At 40.0% G+C, this 20,021-nt stretch overlaps 1 protein-coding gene across 16 annotated transcripts in view; it reads left to right on the plus strand.

The window, feature by feature from the left end:
• Nucleotides 1-20,021, plus strand: part of LMNTD1 (lamin tail domain containing 1) — a 312,291-nt gene that overhangs the window by 6,882 nt on the left and 285,388 nt on the right. Inside the window, exons 1-2 of one of the 16 annotated variants that reach the window (XM_032473193.1) lie at nucleotides 13,653-13,663; nucleotides 15,467-15,468. The exons of the other annotated variants lie outside the window; for them this stretch is intronic. The gene's annotated coding sequence lies outside the window, so the exon portion shown is untranslated. Of the gene's footprint in view, nucleotides 1-13,652; nucleotides 13,664-15,466; nucleotides 15,469-20,021 lie in introns of those variants that run through there. 16 annotated transcript variants of the gene reach the window in all.

Consider the following 20,021-nt stretch of genomic DNA (forward strand, 5'->3'; position numbering starts at 1 on the left):
TTCAATAAAAATATATTAAAAAAAAAAAATAAAGGTACTGCAGAGGCCAAACCCCGTGGCTTGTTTCCAGAGGAAAATGTGCTCAGAGCACAACTGGGGATGTGAGGAACACATTTCCTCCAGCCTGGACGCGAGAACTCCCTCTCTCCTCACCTACCCTTCGTGCCAAGCCATGGCAGCTGGTGCTGGCTTTGGAGACTGAGGCGAGATGCTCCGCAGGGCCGGAACTGAAGATGTTAGGAAAATGTAGGCTAGAACCAGAGAGGCTGGGGTGGGACAAGGGGACCTTCAGATTGAGACTGATGTCTGGGGCCCACTTGCCAACCTCCCCTAGGTTTTCTTCCACTGGCCCTAGAAATGTACTCACCTGCCTCCCTGTCCTCTGTCAGGCCCTCGGCTGCCCACCAGGATTTCTATCTATCTCCCCTCTGCTGGAGCTGTACTTGCATTTCCTCAAACAGCCTTTCCACCAGTCTTCGTATAACAAACACTCAACTTCAGCTTCTCTGACATTTTCTAACAGTTTGACAGCTAAATGCGATGGTGGGTGTGGGGTGAGGGAATAGAGTAAAAATGCTTCCCATGCTATTCCCCTTCTCAGTTGAGCCCCACGAGCCCAGCCCAGCAGCGGGGCTACTGGTGGGTGTTTGGGGAAAACAAAGACCATGCAGTTGATTCGCCTGAATTTCAGGGAGCACGCAGAGCTATTCTGGGAGGTGCTGGATGAAGGCTCGGGTTCGGTGTGGGAGTGAATGAAGCAGACAGAGAGCCCCAAAGGAGACACAGGTGTGGACAGGTGGTCCAGGAGCAGGGACAAGGCAGTCCCAGGTGTTCGCCTAATAAACTTGGGGACTTTCCTTCTCTTCCCTCCCCTGACCCTTCAGCCCCAGACTTTCTGTTGAAGACACCCTCTTAGACTCATGGAAGATACGTTGACAACTGAGAATAGGTAAGTGTGGCCCAAGAGTGCAAACACTGGCCACTTGTAGGCTCCGAAGGAAGAAAACAAAATCCTAATTTTTTTCCTAATCTGGAAAAGGAATTGATGTTCCCTCTACTCTAAGGCTGGGGTAGTAATAAATGCGTCCAAAAGCTACTGACATTGAAATGATTAAAAACTACCACTTTGGCATCAGAACACTTCCTGATACTGCACTCGGGTAAGCAAGGAGTCAGAGTGACCTCAGCCTTGCAGCCCACGTGGTGCCGTGTGACACAGGGGAAGGCAGGTCGTCTGGTTAAGACATTAAGGGTGTCATCAGCTTATGTCTGTCACTGTCCAGGAGAGACCCTTCCCTTCCTGCTGCTGCTCTTCAGCCCCTGTGGCGATCCCAGTCTTCCTGACCTGATGGGAGGTCAGGCAACCCATTTAAATAAAAGAACTTCAGAAGAACTCTAAGGCTCTTTTCTCAGAAAGGTTGGGAAGATACTAAGACAGATCTTGGTTTAAGTCCTGACTCTGCTTCTTACTCCGTTGTTCAAATTCTCTGACCCCCGTTTTCTTATCTGCAAAAAAAAAAATAAGGTGGAGAAGAGGAGAGAATATTATTGGTGGCACATAAAGAGTTACTGTGATTAACTGGAATAATGTGTGTAAAGCATTCAGTGCCTGGTATGTAAGTGTTGCTGTTACTATTATACTTTACAGGCTCTTAGATGAGAATATATTTTCAACAAAGCCAAGAATTATAATTTTCTACTAATAGAAGTATGTATATGCATGACTGGGACCTTGTGCAGTACAACAGAAATTGACACATTGTAACTGATGGTACTTCAATTAAAAAAAAAGTTTAAAAAAAAGAATTATAATTTTCTGATTCAGTATACTCTATACCAGGCACTGTTCTAAATGCCTCTCATACATTAACTTTTTAAACATTCACAATAACCCTGTCAGCTACGTACTATTGTTTTACCCATTTTATAGATTAGGAAGCTAAAGCATAGAGATATTAAGTAATTTACCCAATGATTCCATCATTAATTAGTGGGATTCCCAGAGCTGGTGTTCAAGCCAGGAAGTCTGGCTTCAAAATCTGCACTCTTTACCACGGCAATATGTAATTAAAGAGTGAAGCAAGAATCAAAAATATCTGGGAGGATGAAGCACAGAATTGGCATGGGTTCGGGTGCAAAGATTAAAATTGCAAATCAAATGGAACTGGGGTAATCACACTCTGTGACTTCAGACTATGTTACAAAGCTACAATAATCAAAACAGCATGGAACTGGCACAAAAACAGACACATAAATCAATGGAACAGGATAGAAAGTCCAGAAATGAACTTATGCACATACGGTTAATTTACAACAAAGGAAGCAAGAATATATAATGGAGAAGATAGTCTGTTCAATAAGTGGTGCTGGGAAAACTGGACAGCTATGTGTAAAAGACTGAAATTAGGACATTCTCTAACACCATGTACAAAAATAAACTCAAAATGGATTAAAGACATAAATGTAAGACCAGGTAGTATAAAACTCCTAGAGGAAAACATAGGCACAACACTCTTGGACATAAATCACAGCAGTTTATTTTTTGAACCAGCTCCTGGAGTAATGGAAAAGCAAAAATAAACAAATGGGATCTAATTAAACTTAAAAGCTTTTTCACAGCTAAGGATACCATCAATGAAAAGACAACCTGCAGAATGGGAAAAAATATTTGCAAATGATGTGAACAACAAGGGACTAATTTCCAAAATATACAAGCAGCTCATATACCTTAATATCAAAAAAACAAGCAACCCAATCCAAAAATAGACAAGACCTAAATAGACATCTCTCCAAAGAAGACATACAGATGGCCAACAAGCACATGAAAAGATGCTCAACATCACTACTTGTTAGAGAAATGCAAATCAAAACTACAATGAGGTATCACTTCACACCAGTCAGAATGGCCATCATTAAAAAGTCTACAAACGATAAATGCTGGAGAGGGTGTGGGGAGAAAGGAACCCTCCTACACTGTCAGTGGGAATGTAAATTGGTGCAACCACGATGGAGGACAGTACAGAGGTTCCTTAAAAAACTAAAAATAGACTTACCATATGATCCAGCAATCCCACTCCTGGGCATATACCCGGAGAAGAATATAATTAAAAAAGACACATGCACCCCAGTGCTCATAGCAGCACTATTTACAATAGCCAAGACATGGAAGCAACTCAAATGTTCATCAACAGATGACTAGATAAAGAAGATGTGGTATATAAATGCAATGGAATGCTACTCAGCCATAAGAAAGAATGAAATAATGCCATTTGCAACATGGATGGACCTGGAGATTGTCATTCTAAGTGAAATAAGCTGGAAAGAGAGAGAAAAATGCCATATGATATCACTTATATGTGGAATCTAAAAAATAAAAAAGGCCACAAATGAACTACTTATTGTTTATAACTTAGATGATTGATTTCTTGGATATGTATAAGCACGTTTGACTGTCCTTTATGATTGGATTACTATGTAAGTCTAAACAGCTAAAGCTCTAACCTGTTCTTAGAAACAATGAACAGTACATATATGTAAATTAAAGAAAATATGTGCAATATATTGTATATTTGTATTTACATGCAATATACTGTATATGTGCAGTTAAATTTTATCAATTTTACTTAATAAAACTGAAAAATGAAAAAAAAATTGCAAACGGAGGTCTGAGTTAGGCAGGTTCCTTTCCCCTGGTGCCCAAAGTGTCCTGAGGGCGAGGGGTGAGGAGTGAGGTCCGACAGGCCCAGCAGGGTCCCAGCTTCCTCATCAAGGATTGTTCACTCAACAAAATATGTTAACCTACCATTTTAGAATGACTGGTAAGTTCCCAAGTCAATTTACAAGCAAACTGGGAAAATAACCCACAGATGACTATGACTAAGATTTAAACTATGTGCATTTTCAAGGACGTTTGACTGGATCAGAGACCATCCTAGGAAATGACCCAGTGATTGCTAGTCCTCCTTCATTAGTCTTGTGACCCCGGGCAAGCCCTGTGGCCTTCCTGGACCTCTCTAAAGTGGAAGTGTGATCTGATGGCCGTGCTTGGAGCCTCAGCACTGGCTGGCAGATCCGGCCACCTGATGGGCATCCCCTTTCCTCCTCCGCTGTTCCCTGTGTACCCTTCAGGTATGTTTATTCCAAGAGGGGGGCATTTCCAGTTGGGGCTGCATTGTTCTTATAGCAAGGATTTACAGAAGTTCCTCAAATGTCACATCGAGCTCTAACATTCTGAATATATGAATCATAAATTAAAATAATTGGTGCCACTGAAAGAGAAGAGACATGGCAGAATAGGCTTGCTCCAGCTTCTAATAATGACCCAAAGAGCAGTTCAAAATCCAGCTAAAAAACACAGAGAAAAAAAATTAAGTTAGGCTTAATTTGTACCAGGAACAGAATATTTCAGTGCATGTAATTCTGTATGTATTTTTTACTTTATTCTGTGACTTAACACCTAACATTCAATTTATATATGGATTTCTGAGCATTGCTTTCCAAAAAAGTCATTATCCTGTGAGCAATGTTAGCCATTAGTGTTTTCTAACAAATAAGTGGACAAAGAGTGGATACCCTACAAAGAAACAGCCTCGTGTTACTTGTCCACAAAACTGGGAAGCCCATGTACTAATAGGGGTCATGACAGCATGTCAAACTGCAGAAAAAACTGCATAATACTCCAGTGATTCTAGACGGAAGTAAATAATCAATTCAGCCCTGGGTAGTTTCAGAGAGGAAGCCAAGAAAAGGGGATCTTTTTCTTCTCATGGCAGAGATGGTTTTTTTTTTGGTTCTGTGTTTTAATTTTAGCACCTGATGTTCTGTAGGGAAGTGTTGTTTAAAACAAAAACACTATTTACTAGAATCCCAGTGTCAGAAATTAATCAAAGCTGACTAGCATGTCAGTTTCCCTTTTCTGGTAATAAAAGAATAATGGTAATTGTACTCTGGCGGTCCGTGTAGGAAAGAGGCCTCGTCCTGTCTGGCCCTGTTATAGAGGAGTAAATAAGGGCATAAAAAGTTATTAGGAAAAAAAATTAACTTTAAAAGAGCAAAACAAGCAAGACAAAATGAAATATGGGAACTAAAATCCAGACCTTGACAATCAACCCCCAAACCAGGGTGGATGAGGAGAAGGGAAACCTTTGGAGACTGGATGGCAGTTCAGTCAAGCCAGGTAATTTAAATTTCTCTCTTTCCAGGAGACTGGAGTTGGAAAAGAGAAGTGGTGATTCGGGGGAGGAACTACTTTGCACGTAACAAATAGTTTACTGTGGGAGCTCGAGGACACCCGTAGGACATATTTTAGAGATCGTGAATAAGTCGTATGAATGATTAAAATTCAGATTTCTAAAATTGAAAGAAAATACACTAATGATGGTCTCCTAATTTCTTAATATTGGCAGAAAGTAACATAAGCAGAAGAGAAGATGCATTGGGACGTAACATGGGTTTAAAGGAGGTTTGAGAGGCTTCCAGTACTGGGTTACAGTCCTCAGAGGGTGTGGACCACGTCTTGGACTGCCCTTCTGTTCTTTCAAACCCGCTCTCCAGTAGCCAGCTCAGTAGTTACTATGCGTGCAAGAAGTGCCCGAGTGAGTCTTTTTGTTAGATAAATGAAAAGCAAATTAATGCACTCTTCAGAGCTCCTGAGCCTGAGCGAAGGAAATTATCTAAAGGATAGACTATTTGAGAAAGAAATGTATTGACGCCTTCTAATGTGGTCTGTCACTTTTTAACCCTTCATCCTCCTGGCTCCCCTCACCCCACCCTTGAAGGCAAGAGAATAGAGCACTGTAAATGGCTCCAGGCAAACTGTGAAGAGAGTGGATTAGCTTTCAGAGTGGAGCTGGTGGTGCTGACTTTGGGCAGTTTATTTATCTGTCTGGGCCTCAGTTTCTGCATGTGTAAAAAGGTATGAGATGATGAGTGTTTACCAAATAGAGTGGGTGAAAGATTAACTGGGTCTGACCTAGAGTGGGCACCAGTACAGGGTAGCCATTATCCCTTTTTTTTCCCCCTCCAAGCACTTGTTTTGTTTTGTACATTGAGCATTGAGCTCTTTGAAAGGAGGAATTATGAGAGAAGTGGTTTCACCTTCTTGCTTCATCATATACTAGCACGTGACCCGGCACACAGACTCACATTGTTAGTTCCATTCCCTTTACTTCTTCCATGATGGTCTCGTTCATGTTGCTGTGGGTATATTTAGCAAATGCTGTTACAATGTGGTGAGATTATTTTGGTGACTTTGTTGTTGCTGGTTCGCGTTCTGAAATTGCTGCAGAAGACGATAGGCAGTAATCCCGAGAGAAAGGAGCTGAGGGGCAAGTGGGCAGTCAGCTCTTGCTGTTTTCCACGACACTCACAGGGTGCCTCCCCATGCGGAGACATTCACAGCGATCACAGCCGGGGGTTTTGAACAAACGCTTAGTACATTTCAACTTCAGTGCTTCGGAGACAGTGAATCAAAGCAGTACAATAACCCTCCTCTTCCTTTTTCCCTTTCTTGGCATTTTGCCATCACTACCCTCTGCCATCTAAAATACCTCAGAAATCTCCTTTCTCCAATGCTCTTATTGTGGTTAAATGCAATAAAACTCGGAGGCAATACTGCAATAGTATTATAATCACATGTATCAATAAGTAAAACACTAAGATTCTTTTTTTAAATTTTTTTGAAGTGTCGATTTACAATATTAATTTCAGGTGTACAGCAAAGCAATTCAGTTATACATACACATACATACATATATATTTTTTCAATTTCTTTTCCATTACGGCTCATTATAAGAAACTGAATATAGTTCCCTGTGCTATACAGTAGGTCCTTGTCAAGGTCGCCATTACCCTTAACTGCACTACTGAAACCAGAAGTTTCAGGTTGGAGGGCTGATCTTTACTGAGATGCTTTCCCTTCTGTCTTCTGGTGGGACAGAAGTCAAGTGTGAGACCAGAAACCCAGCCTCTTAGGAGTGCGGAAAGAGGGGGCTGGATGCCCTGGTGATGATTCAGAAATGAGCACCAGTACCAGGCAGGCAAATATTAGAGAAGTTTCTAAACATACTTGTTTGTTTTCATTTTTGATCCATTCTCCTGATAAACATCCTCACTCAGGTTATTACTGCAAATGAAAAATACTGGCAAACCAGGCGAAATGAAAAATACCCGTAAACCAGGCAACATGGCGTTAGTATTCCGAATGTGAACTAGATGTGTGGCAGGGAGGGGCCGAGCCGGGAGCCGCAGTGAAGGTTTTCTTGCCTGTTCATCATGTTGTAAAGTTGGCTTAGGGTATTCAGGCTGTGGAGGAAAACTTTAAGGGTCACATGGCTGCTTTTCCAAACATCTTTATTGCTGGAATTTCACTGGCCTCTCGCCCATCCTAGGGACCTCTGACAGAAGGAACTGGAGCCACTGTGAGGTGTCTGGGGCAGTGCTATGTAGCCATGGAGGAGAAGCTTCATCCTCCCATGACCCAGGACTGCCAGGAAAGCCCCTTGTCACAGCACAACTGAGGCTGAAAAAATTTGAATTACAGCCTGATGAGCTGGAAAAGGGTCTTGGAGCTCATCTCATCCAATCCCTTCTATTTCTGGTTGAGGAAGCAAATCCAGAGATGTCTGGGGACCTGCTCAAGATAACGCAGCTAATTAGGCTCTGAGTTAAGACTGGAGACGGAACACGAGCAAACATTTGTATTTATTAAACTTCACCCTGTTTCTATCCCTTGTCTCTTAAACCTTGGGGATCTCTCTGCAAAATAGTCAACACAACCATAGGCTGGAAGGGAAGTTTGTGAGTGAAATTGTGCCGGCGTGTCTGGGGCTGTATTAATAATTCTCTGAAACCACACAAAGGGTTTGATTAAATAGTGTGCAGTCAATTTGAGAATTTGTGTTTACTTTCGAAGGGTGCTTTCATTTTCAGAAGTTAAAGAAACCTTTGTTTGGTATTCGGGCTTTAAAGCGGCAGAGTGGGCTTTTGACACCCACGGCGACGGTTCCTTGTGGCCAGTGGCACAGTTCGACCAAGTACGGCTTTGAAAGCAATTCGGGGCAATTTTAGAGGCGCCCAATGTCATGTCCCTCTGATTACAGTACGTGCCGTTGTCACGCAAGAGAAGCCAGCATCCCTCGGTGAGTTCCACGATCAATGGGCTGCGAGCAGGTAGTCAGCCTCTGGGGAACAGCCTTCCACTGTATTTAAGACACAGGACTTAACTCCCAGAACAAGCGGCTTGAAGTTGCCTTTTCACTCAAGATCAAGCATCTTCAGAAAGTCATGCTGGAAGCAGTAGGGGAGCTATCGTGCTGAAAGAGAACAGCTAGAAAGAAGGAAAACGTGTGCTTGAAAGATGTAAAAGAGGCTTATACAGGGCATTTTCTTAGGGGCCCCCATTCAGATGTATCTCTTCTGCCACGAAGATTCTTCTAATTTGCATTTTGATAACGTTTTCCTTTTAATTTCAAACCACGAACTTTCCTTGTGCCAGTTAAGGAAAAATGAAATAGAAGTCAGTCACTCCCCAAATTCCTCACAGTTGGTGAACATTCTTTCTCTACCCTTGGTGGCTTGCACGCTGCCTCTCCCCATCCGAGCCCCTCATTGCAGGCAGTAATCAAATTCCTGGAGGTCAGACCAGGGAAAAAACTCATCCTTCCCCCTCGGAGATCACGCCTGTGTCCATCGTGGTTCCTCTCCTCCACCTTGGACTTGGCATTTCCCTCTGCTTATCTTTTTCTTTCCATATCCTTGTAGACACAGAGACAGGAGCACGTGAGACTTTACCTCCCTTCGCTTTTCTTGCCTGGTTACTTTATTAGACTCCCCTCCTCCCACACCTCTGTCCGTTATATTCTCCCTCCCATTTTGTTCCCTCCAAATCTACCTGTCACGCACGGCTGATAAGCATATTCATTTTGCTTACCCTAAACCTTGAAGGAGGAAAACACATTTTGGTGTGTTTTCAATCTGAAGAACCACTGCCAGGAAACTTTGGGAAGTTCGCTTTGACTTTGCAATAAAGCCTTCACTTCCCACTCCCCACTCTCCCACCATATCCTTCTCTAATTAAACTTAATTTCCGTATTAAAATATTTTTAAAATGATTTCTAGCTCACATTTTGCATGCTACAGTACAGTATTGTGTTCCAGTAGCTTTCATTGCAGACATACCACAGGAGGTAAATGAGCCCCTTTGAAATGATTTTGGAACCTGGCCATTTTCAGAACATTGTTTCTGTGAGAAAATGAATTCCTAGCTTTTAGAACATGATTTATTTTAAGTTGGTTATTTCCTCTGTGTGTTTGGTTAAAAAAAAGAAAGAAAGAAAGAAAACAAAAAAATCTTTTTGATGTAGTGACATAAAATCAAAGAGACCTGCCTTGGTTTTTACCTTGTTCACTAGTTTCCTAATAGAAAAAAAAAATTCACCTGTTTATTTCTCACATTTTTATTGTGTTCGATGTAACATTGGAGAGACCTTGCAGTGCCTGTGGTTGGTGATTTATCGTTTTTCACACTCAGAGAGCATGTGGAGACTGCAGTTGCCCAGGGTTTCTGCTCGTCCCCTCTTCCCAGGCACATGGAGAGGCTGTGTTTTCCAGGCTGCCTCGGAGCTAGGTGTGGCTGTGGGGCTGGACACTTGCCAGTGAAATATGAGTAGAAGTGATTCGAGGAACTTCTGCCTTATCTGCTTAAAAGGATCTCCCTGGCCCGCGACTCTCTCTCTCCCCCACTTAGCCAGCTGGAATGGTGATGGCCAGGGCAGCCCTGCGAGCCAGCTGGTGCTGGCGGAGCCATTGCCAGCCTGGGTCTCCCGTGACTGACCCGAGCAGGGCTGCCCACCCGGCTGGGACACGTATCTTGGACTGTGACCTGGGAGACAGATAAACTTCGTTGTTCTTTGAGTCACTGAATTTTGGGGTTCTTTTACTTACAGCAGCTTAGTCTACTCGATAATACCACTACAAAAAGTTATTTTATAAGGTGTCCTACTGTAAAGTTTTTTACCTCAATATACCGAATAATCAAACTATAAAAGCAAAAAGTAATTTTCTTTAGAAAACAAAACTCTAGATGTTTTTCTTTGATTCGGAGAGTGTATTTCTCTATGCATTAAGATATGGATAGAGCCAAATTAATCTTCCATTCAGATATAAAAAAATCTGTTTTCCAAAGCCAGACATATTTTCCAAAGAGTAAGGCTAATTTAATCTTCCATTCAAACATAAAAATCTATTTACCAGAGCCAGACATATTTTCCAAAGAGTTGTTACTTGAAAGTGGTAATATGTTCTGGCTTTAATTATATCTGTTAAAGGAAAACAAGGAAAAGAACACCCACTTCAGAGGCACATTCCTTTGATAATAGTATCTATCCCATGTAATCCCCTTTTAATTAGGGCCAAATTCTGCTTGTGACCAAATGCAGTCTCAAGAAACAAGATCGTCCAGGGGTCACTCAATAATACAATCATGAAAGAAGCATAAAGCCAGGTTAACATCATTGAATTTCAAAAAAACACCAAAAAACAAAAACGTAAATTGGAATGAGGGTAGAATCATACACACCTGTTCACGGTTTGTTTTTTATAGCACAATTGATGTCTCATCTAATGATACTTCTTCGCTGAATATTTTTCTTTGTGTATTTGTGGTTCGCTTTGTTTTCCTCACAAAGTAAAATAACATTTATAATTTAGATTTTTTTTTCAAGGAGGGGGAGGTAAGTAGGTTTATTTATTTATTTTAACGGAGGTACCAGGGATTGACTCCAGGACCTCATGCACTCTAGGCATGCACTTTACGCCTGAGCTATACCCTCCCGCCCAATTTAGTTTTTTTTTGTTCTTCCTTTAGAATAGAATTTAACAAAATAATATAAAATATGAAGGTCAAAATAAATAGTGCCAAACTGGCCCATGGCTACAAAACAAACATGTAGGCTCTGAACAAAGTAGGAATGAATTCATTTCTCACAATCCTAGAATTGGAAAGGTAGTTATGAAAGAATCTAGGACCTTCATTACCTTATAAAGACTAAGGGAATATGATATAGTCCTCTTCGTAGAACTCAGAACTCTGAATTAATTCTGAGACAAGACATTTAAGAGGATAAAATAGGCATTAGCTGCAGGAAAGTAATCCATTCTCTCTTGACATATGTTAACTAATAGCCAATGTATCTCACCATTTTTTTAAAATGAAATACTGGGCTTTAACTCTCTGCCAGTATCAAGATTATGATAGTTGTTATCTTGATCTTCTTTATGCCTGTGAAGAGTTCTGCTTCAACCTTAAAGTGACATCTGCGGAACTCTGCTTTAGTAAACATTGTTCCCCCTCTCCCACCAGTTCCTGGCTGCCTGAGTAGGCCAAGTGCAAGTGTCACAACCAGCCGTCAGCCTGGCAAGAGACCATGCTTATAGCAAGGGATGCAATATAATATGGCTAGTAGATCTAAAAAGAACCTTGATCATGTTGTCTAACTATTTCTCTGTTGGGTTTAAAAATATAAACCCGCAGTATAGTAATTGACTATAACTGTGTAACAGTTCATTTAGAGTCTTGGCCCAAAGAGTCTTCCAGTGCTGGCTTGAGCACCACTCAACTCTGTGACAAATCAAATCTGGGTCTCAACTTCTTTATCTGTAAATGGGAAAACTGTGTTAATATTTGTCTTTCCTAAGCCCACTCTAGAGGAAGTCTATACCTGCAGGAAATTACATGGCACACAACTCTCTGTTTAAAACAAAAATAAAGATGGTCTTAAAGAGGAAACTGTATCACAATGGGGAGGGAGGAGTAAATGGCTGAGGAGCACGTGACTGTGGCCGTGACTCTGGGACAGGGGTCAGCGAGCTGTAGCTGGAGGACCACGTCCAGCCTGCCGCCTGTTTTGTTAAGAGCTAAGAATGACTTTTCCACTTTTAAATCATTTTTGAAGAATCAAAGGGGAATAATATTTTGTAACACACGAAAACCCTGTGCAATTCAAATCTTAGTGTCTATAAATAAAGTTTTATTGAAAGAGGCATCTCTCACTTTTGCCTCGTGGCTTCTTTCACATCACAACAGCAGGAGTTTAGCAGTCACGACGGACACCATACATCTTGCAGACCCTCAAATACTTACTATCAGTCCCTTATAGAACTAGTTTTGCAAAACTTTCTCTAGAATGTTCCAGGTAGAAATGTCCAATGACAGTTGGAATTCAGATTTTGGAATGATCCACAAGAAGCCATAGTTTAAAATGATGGAGTTGAGGAAGTCAAGAAGAGATTGGAGAAAAGAGGTCTGGAAAAAGCACCCGGTGGAAGATGTTCCATGGACGCCTCCCAGGGCCTTAGAGGTGGAAGGTGATCAGAGACCAGACAAGTGAGGTCTGAGCTGTTGCACAAAGAAAAGCCTTAGCCAGAGGATCTTAACTTGAACCTAAGGGGTTTAGCTGAAACTGAGTAGTCCTTTGCAACGGAGCTGAACAATGACTCGACTCTTTGACTTTGGCTCCCTGGGCGTCCTTTCCCTCCCTCCCAGGGAAACTGAGATTGAATGAATAATAGCTATGAAATACTCCCTTGAGAACAAAACTCCTACACACTAATAAATACTAAATGCTTTTCATTACAATTTAAGTGAATGAATGACTTGCTGCCCCTCGAAATGCCTAATGAATGGCATAAAAAAGAATGACATTTCCCCCAAATGTTGCACGTCAACACTAAGTTATTATAGACTCATGAATGTCTACAAATTTGGTTGACTGAAAATTAATTTGCATAAACATTTGAGGAATGGTAGGAGGGAAGGTAATAAATACCTGAACTGTTCAGTTATTTGAAGTCTATTTAGACTTAGCTAAAATTTATTAAAGGCTAATTTTAAAACATATTTGGCAAAATTGAATAGTGATATTTGGGGGTCACTTTGAAATGAAAAACATCTTTTTTTTCCCAGCTTCATTTGACCTCTTCTCCCGTTGCCCCTGGTCCCAGTCCCCATCCCATCCCTGCTGCCCCTAGATATTCTTTCAGAGATTCAGCAATAATAGGAAGGAAGAGATTCACATATTCCAAAAAGCAAATAATTTCTTGGTCTTCTTGACATAAGAATACTAGCTCTCCCACAGAGAAACAAATTGGATGACAATTTTAGGATAATTGAATTGCTTGATGTTTTTCAAGTTGTTGGGAAACCAGTGCTGTGAAAACCAATTTTTTTTTTCAGTGCTACCTGCAGTTTCCTGTGGTAGATTTTTCTGTTTACTCATTAAAAACAAAACACAGAGCAAAGACTTGCAGATTTGTGAGTGGGTTTTATGTTATACCGTGGCTGTGAAAATGAAAACCTGGTAAACTAAATTAAAACAAACTGAATTGGCAAATTTTCAGTAAGTTAGGCATAATAATTTGGAGTGGACAAAACAAATCTGTATAAAAGAGATCCTAATTTTAACTTGTTGAAGGGCCAAATAGTTACCGTTCCCCCCACCCCTTTTTGGATGGAGATTGGGGGTGGGGTGTACCAGGGCTTTTGGGTGTAAAACAATGATACTGATACCAAACAAAATGGTTCATAATCACAAAGAGACCAAGGCGCAAAAAGAAATGTATCTGGGCAGAAGCAAGTCAGGAATTGAATAGAAACTGAATGACTCAGGTCTCTGCTTCTTGACCTTGACTGTATCAGAATCACCTGGAGGGCCTGTGAAACCATGACTTGCTAGGCCCCACTCCCACAGTTTCTGATTCAGTAGACCTGGCGTGGAGTCTGAGAGTTTCCTTTACACCACATTCCCAAAAGCCGCCGCCGCCGCTGCTGCTGGATCTGGGACCAACTCTAATAACCAAATTTAGGTTGATTGAGGGCACTGCCTAGAGACGGAAAGGTTTAATCAAGTGTTGAAGACAAATGATGAGCGATAGAAGAAGCCGATTTATTGGAGGAAATTAAAGGGAAGAGGGAATTAAGACAATGGTGTGATGACTGAATTAAAATAAAAATAAAAGCAAAGGAAGGTAAACTTTAATTGAATGCCAAGCCCTGTGCTAAGCGCTCTACGTTAACATTCCTGCCACGTTGATAAAATAATGACATACAGAAGAGGATGAAGATGCTCAAAGACTTGACAAATATGAGTGGATAATGACGACTACAATAAAATAACTTTCCAAGGTCAACACAGTTAAAATGTGGTCCAGGGTTCTAAGCCACTTAAAGAGACAGACAAGGAAGTAGACAGATGGAGATCAGAATGCCGCACTTATTACTGATTAAGGCTGGGAGGGATAATGTGGCTTAGGATTACAGCAACTGTGGGCTTCCTAATACTGCAGCTCAGAAAGAGGCAGGCCATCCATCAGGCCAGGCCAGGCCAGGTGGACACACGTTTCCTCCTCTGGGGAAACTCCCTTTGCAAAACTTCCAACGTGGGAGACAAGACATGAACACGTGCATCACTGTAGCCATTCCTCAAGGAAGGAGAGCATGGCAGGGCTTGAGTTCCGCAAGCCCTACTTAGTCTTCTCAGATTTACCATTCAAACAATTTACTGCTCGTTCCCTGAGGCAGAATGGTAAAGGAGTGGAGAGGCGCTCAGTTCTCTCTAGATGCAAGGAAACGTCAGAATAGATATCCTCTCCTTATGGGTGGGAGAACCTAGGATAAAAGCAGACTCTTTCCCTCTAAAGCCTGTTCCCTTTCAATGATTCTGTTGCTTCTAGAAAGAAAGCACAACACAGACTGGGAAGTAGATAATGGTATTTTAAAAGCGAGAATTCTTAGGGAATTTAAGATTTGCATATGTTAACCACTATATATAAAAATAGATTAAAAAACTAATGTCTTCTGTGTAGCACAGGGAACTACATTCAATATCTTGTAATAACCTTTAATGAAAAAGGAAATGAAAGTGGATATACGTATATATATACATGACTGGAACATTACGCTGTACACCAGAAATTGACACATTGTAACTGGCTACACTTCAATAATAATAATAATAAAAAAAAAACCCCGAGGATTCTTAGTAAAGAATCCTAGGGAGAGGCAAGATGAAGGAATTGATACCGTATTTTGGTAGCATGATAACTTGAATTGCTGGTGCTCAACAATGGTGATTACCTGGAAACTAAATGTTGGAAATGGGACTGGCCGGTGGCTGGGTCAGTATTCCAAGGAGAAGCTGGTTGATCTAAATTTTACATGCCTTCCCAATCTCCTCTTCTCTGTGGCCATTTTTGACTAGTTTTCATTTTCTAGGTACTGATGTCCCTCAGTCTGTTCCTTAGGAAGATAGCTCAAATTAACATTTGGACACATTTGGAAAGGAAAAAAAAACTAAGGAGCAGGATCATTCTACTCAAACAAGGTGCAATCGGTCTGATATGTCCAGTAGCCCGACCCGCTCCAAGCCGCAGCTCATCACATCATTAGCGGTTTGCACTCCATCTCCTTTAGACGTGAAGAGCCTTTCAGCGCTGCTGCTGCCCCATCACGCCGGTGTCAGACTGCACTCCGGGAGCTCCAGCGCTGGTGCGCGCTTCCCTGTACAATGGGTGAGGGCAGGCTTCTCTCTTGCAGAGCTCTCACCACTTGATTTTCCAATCTGCTTGTGCTCAGTGCAGCACCTCCTGGGCACAGAGAAAGTTCTTTAAGTTGGACTTTGTTGAAGGGCCCCTGGAGGCACATTTTAAAGCTGGTATTTTAATGCTGTACAGTTTACAATTTCCTACTAATATGCTTCAGGCTGCAGGGGATTTTTTAAGAATATATATCAGTAACATTCTTATTTTTTCTTTTTTTCTAGTGGGGGGGGGAGGTAATTTGGTTTATTTATTTTTTATTTATTCTTAGAGGAGGCACTGAGGACTGAACCCAGGACCTCATGCATGCTAAGCATGCACTCTACCACTTGAGCTATACCGTCCCCTGATATTTTAATTATATACTATTAACTACTGCTGCTCCTGTGTATTTAATTGAGTGCCTTATACTTAGTTCTAGGGTCTGTAAAGGTATTACCCCTAACAGGTGAAGTTTTATGTATTTGGTGGATTTTTGTTGTTGCTATTTAAGGAAAAATGTTTTAATTCTCACAGTTCTTGCTGGGAACACAGACGAGAAATCAGAAGATGCCCAGCAACTGAATAAATTTGAGTGGATGAAGATGAATATACAAAAAACAGCAGGAAAATGGTTATCTAAACTGACTAAAGTACATAAAGTCCTGGAACTTTCACACATTTTTTTAAATTACTCTAAGAATTCTAGTCTTATTTGGCAAACCAGAGAGTTTATATTGGTTTATTAGCTTATGGTTGGAACAATCAGAAACCTTAAACCTGAACTCAAGTCGGCACCTGAACTTAGACCTATATAGTTTCATCAAAATTTTGGCTAAAACCAAAAGACAGGCTTTTAAAATATCTCATCTAAAAGTTCCAAACATCTATATAAAATTCTTAACACATGGGAAAAAATAGTAAATTTACAAGTATTAATTATCATAAGTGAGTCTTCCTGATTATTTCCTTAATATTAGATAAATGCCTTCAAAATTTCCTTCTCCTAAATATTCACTGCGATTCAGAGGAGTGTTCAGTGAGGTTTATAAATGGCTCATTTAAACTCAGAGATAGGACGGAAACGAAGAGAACAAGCTTCCAGTCTCCATTCGGCCAAAAGCCAGTATGATCTAGAGGCCAGTTAGTTTTCTCATGGTTTAAAATACCTGTTGTTTAGCTTTCGGAGATTTATCATAAACATAAAATAAGAACATGTGTGCAAAGCATGAAAAAAATTAGTGTTACATGACTTTTAAAATAACATTATCAGCATCATTTTAAAAGAATGAATAGCATAAGCTGAAGATGTTTAGCTTTGGGAAGGTGTTTCAGAAGTGGTAAATCAAATGTCATATTTGAGAGTTGCTCATGGGATCTGGAGGAGAGACTTTAAAAGCTGGTGGGCATTACAGTCCAGTCATTTTCAGCATAACATAAAGAACAACTGTCTACCACAGTGGAGCAGATGACCCTGTGAGAGAGTGATCCAACTGTCCACCATGGTGTGCTTGCCAAGTCCTAGAACGATTGTCAGAGTACCTTTTGTGACATTCACTCCTGTGATTCATTATTGGACCAAGAGCTCTCTAAAATCCTTTCCAACTTTCAGAGCCTTTGCTTCTGTGTTCATCCAAAAAACTAATTAATGAATTTTGTGGCAATTGATTCCATTGACTGTGTTTATGTGACATGATATAATCAAAAATATATTCATTTAATTGTACCAAAGAGATTCTAATGTGTTCTCCAGAGAACAGTGGTCTTCCTAGAGCACGGGAGGGCTGTATGCTTAGTGGGGATTCCTTGACCCTTCTAGGACTGCTTTCATTAAGCAGTACTTTATTTATTTAAATTTAGTCAGTTTACAATGTGTCAATTTCTGGTGTACAGCATAATGTTTCAGCCATCCATATACATACATATATCCCTTTTCATATTCTTTTTCATTGTAGGTTACTACAAGATATTGAATATAGTTTCCTGTGCTATACAGAAGAAACCCGTTGTATTTTTTTTGCATATATAGTAATTAGTGTCTGCAAATTTCAAACTCCCAATTTATCCCGTCCCACCTCCTTCCCCCCAACTTGTAACCGTAAGTTTGTTTTCTATGTCAAGCAGCACTTTACTATTACACACTTGGCCACTGACAATCATTTGACATTAGCAATAAAAATCCAGTTGAAGATAGTATATACTGTATTACATTATATAGTATTATTTTCTCCACATGAGAAATATCTTTCATATTTAAAATCAAGGGAAGCCCTTCCTTTTCTGAGGAACTAGAGTATTTCCTTTTTCCAGTAACCGAGCTTTATCATTTAGTATGCCCATCGCCCTGCCTGCCAGGAAGCTCAACACAGACTTGAAACAGTCATGGCAACTCTGACACATCTCAGACATGTCATTTTTACCTTATCTCTTTTTCCCTTGGTTTGACTTTTTCTTTTATGATGTTTTAAACTGTTAAATTTTTTTTTAAATAGTCATACTTAAAAAAAAGGTCATACTTTTAAAATAGTCACTGTAGACACCCTGAGTTGATTTTGCTAAAAAGGCTTTCACGCTGTTCTTTCTTTAGCCAGGCTTGCTATTTTACACACATGCAAGTGTACTATTTTCTTCTGTTCAGTATGTGCAGAAAATGAATTTAATAAAACACAGTAAATTATCTGTACCTATGAAGGGTTTGATAATCAAATAAATCTTGATTTTATTCTTCTTGCAGATGTTGCCATATTTACCTAAAGATCAGGATGATTTGTTGTTTCTTGGTCATCTAAGGGTTACAGAACCTGTGAAATGTATTGCTTCATACCGTCCTGAAGTGTTTTAGTGAAGGCTGAGAGGTTTTGGACAGTGAAGAATTTGGGACTCTTTTGATGCCTATGACAAATGTTAATTTGAAGTTCAAAGATTCAACATCTCTGCCAGATTTTCTTGCCATTTATTCATTCAAACTTTATTCCAGTGCTCCTACCCACATTCCTGATGAAAGCACTTAACCTCTTCATAAAGAAGCTGCCTTTTGTCTTTTTAAGCTCCCTTGGAGTCAACTTCTATATATTTGGCTTTCAATTTCATGAGCGTTCTTCTGCTTTTTCAGAAAACTTTGGAAAGCAGGCCCCTTCCTCTTCAGGTCCAAACCTGCCACGAATCTAATGTGGGAAGTTTTTCTATTTCATTTTGAATACAGATTCTATATACCCTCTGCCATAAGCCACTAAAATTCTCTGAAAAGAAGTTATCATTTAAAAAAAATTTGAAATATAGTTGATGTAAAATGTGTTAGTTTCAAATATACCACGTTGTGATTTTACATTTGCATTCATTATGAAATGAACATCATGATAATTCTAGTAACCATCTGTTCCCATACAAAGTTACTACAATACTATTGATATATTTCTTATGCTGTATATTATATCCCTGTGGGTTATTTATTTTATAACTAGAGGTTTGTACCTTTTAATTCCCTTCACCTATTTCACCCAACACTCCACCACCCCTCTGCTCTGGCAGCCATCTGTTTGTTCTCTGTCTCTATGAGTCTGTTTTCATTTTCTTATGTTTGTTTGTTTTGTTTTTATGATTCCACATATAAATAAGCTCATATAGTATTTGTCTTTCCCTACCTGATTTATTTCACGTAGCAAAATGCCATCCATGTTGTCAGAAATGGCAAGATTTCATTTTTAATGGCTGAATAATATTCCATTGTCTATGTACATATGCTGCATTTTTTTCCCATTCATCTATTGATGGACACTTAGGTTGCTTCCATATTTGGCTATTTTTTTTTAAATGTTGCAATGAACTTTGGGAGTGTGTACATCTCTTGGAATTATGGGGATTTTTTTCCAGAAAATAATAACCAGAAGTAAAATTGCTGGATTGTGTGGTAATTCCATTTTTAATTTTTTGAGAAAACTCCATAATGTTTTCCATAGTGATGTACCAATTCACAATCCCACCAATAGTGCACAAGGTTCCCTTTTCACCATATCCTCACCAGTGCTTGTTGTTTGTTGTTTTTTTGATGATAGTCATTCTGATAAGTGTGAGGAGTATCTCATTGTGGTTTTGATTTGCCTTTCCCTGATAATTAGAGATGTTAAGCATCTTTTCATGTATCTGTTGGCCATCTGCTTATTCTCTTTGGAACACTGTCTATTCAGGTTCTCTGCCCATTTATCCATCAGGTTGTTTGTTACTTTGATGTTGAGTTGTATGAGTTCTTTGTATATTTTGAATGTTACACATTACACTTGCAAATATCTTCTCCCATTCAGTAGGCTGCCCTTTTGTTTTATGGATAGTTTCTTTTGCTTTGAAAAAGTTTTTAGTTTGATGTTGTCTCATGTGTTTATTTTTGCTTTTGTTTTCCTTGCCTGAAGTGACAAATAAAAAAATATATATTGCTAAGTCCAATGTCAAAGAACATA

Source organism: Camelus ferus, chromosome 34 (genome assembly GCF_009834535.1).
Source record: "Camelus ferus isolate YT-003-E chromosome 34, BCGSAC_Cfer_1.0, whole genome shotgun sequence".
Lineage (NCBI taxonomy): Eukaryota > Metazoa > Chordata > Mammalia > Artiodactyla > Camelidae > Camelus > Camelus ferus.